The sequence below is a fragment of the Odontomachus brunneus genome, unplaced genomic scaffold (genome assembly GCF_010583005.1).
Source record: "Odontomachus brunneus isolate Ranch 3 - 2012 unplaced genomic scaffold, Obru_v1 Obru_scaffold_443, whole genome shotgun sequence".
NCBI lineage: Eukaryota > Metazoa > Arthropoda > Insecta > Hymenoptera > Formicidae > Odontomachus > Odontomachus brunneus.
This window is the reverse complement of record NW_022639893.1, coordinates 10,791-12,291: the sequence shown is the minus strand read 5'-3', so window position 1 is coordinate 12,291 and position 1,501 is coordinate 10,791.

Here is a 1,501-nt window from a genome sequence, read left to right as displayed (position 1 = left end):
CGTCCAGCATGACATCACCGTGATGCATCATCGCTACGCATCACGCCACAGCGCATAACGTCATCCGACCACCCAAGCGCATCAAACGAAAAGCCGAAGCGCAGCGGCATCCCTTTGAGAAAACGCCGACTCGAGACCACCGTCTCGCCACCGGATGCGGCGCTGCGACCCGAGCGCCGTCGGAACCGACCGAACCCAGCCGAAGCGCGCGTTTGAGGCCTATAAAAAGGGTGCTCCCGGAGCATCCGCGACACTTGTGCGGGAATTTTTCGAGACAGTCAGCTCTTGTCAAGCAGTGTGCAGAAATGTTTAAGACACTTGTGCGGGAATTTTTCGAGACAGTCAGCCTATACCAAGTTTACGCTCACGCAGCTGCGTGAAGCATTTTACACTATCTTCGCATTTGCTCGTGGATTCTTCGAGATTCAGCGTACTCTCCGACCCGTTGCCTCAGGCATTTGTTCGGCGATTTCATTATTCATCTGCGACCCCTTGCGAACCTGTGGGGACCAGCATAAGCGTACTCTTACCAGATTCATCGTGTCTCTGCGAGATTTTGACTGTAAGTTTTATTTCATATTTATCCGACACTTGCCCCGGTAGGTTTTTAGCGAAGTACCTATCGTCAAACTTTGATTCAATACTTTAATATAATCGATATAATCTAAGGATATTGTATAATCCGTTATTAATTCTACACTGCAATATTATATGTCACACTACAATATTATATCACACTTCAATTAAGAATATACATATATATATTATTCTCAAATTCTATAGTCAAATGATTCAAGTTCCTTTCTACCAAATCCAGTTAGTATAATTTTATAATCTCTAAGGACGATCTATTATTTTCCATTCCTAATCTACTCACGTACATACATATATACACTGTAACGCTACTCTTGCGGCTCGTGCAGCCGGTTTCACCAATCGAGTGCAGCGACACAAAATGATGTTTTCTTCGCGCCTCGGCGACCGTTCGGCAGATCCGGCGAGACCCGACAGCTCACACGAACAAAACTAAGCTCTAGTTGGGAGCCAGGTACGGCGGTCCGTACCCACAAAATAAGTCTCAACACTAAGTATTCTCTAAGCGGTGGTCTCGCCGACGAGGACGACCGGCCCTCCGCCCGAACGGCTCGCTCGCACGTCCGGCAGCTCAGCCCTGCTCTCGGTAGAGGGCCTGGTTCGCGCGATGTCGGGAGGATTAGTAGTTGGCGGGTATTGAAATAATGAAGGCGGATGTTCTCTCTTCGAATTTTATTCGACGGTAGCTAATTACAATGACGGATTGTTTTGCCCGCGTTCACACGACAGCAATTCACGTAATTCTATAATTCGGCAGCGATTCTAACTAACACAATATAAATATCCTTGCTCGCGGTCGCGATGCTGGTCCTCGGCAGCTTCGATTTTTCGAGTCGTGACCACGAAGGTCACGACAGCCACGTAGGCTTTCGGCGGTGTGTTCGCTCGATCTCTCGCGCACGACGGA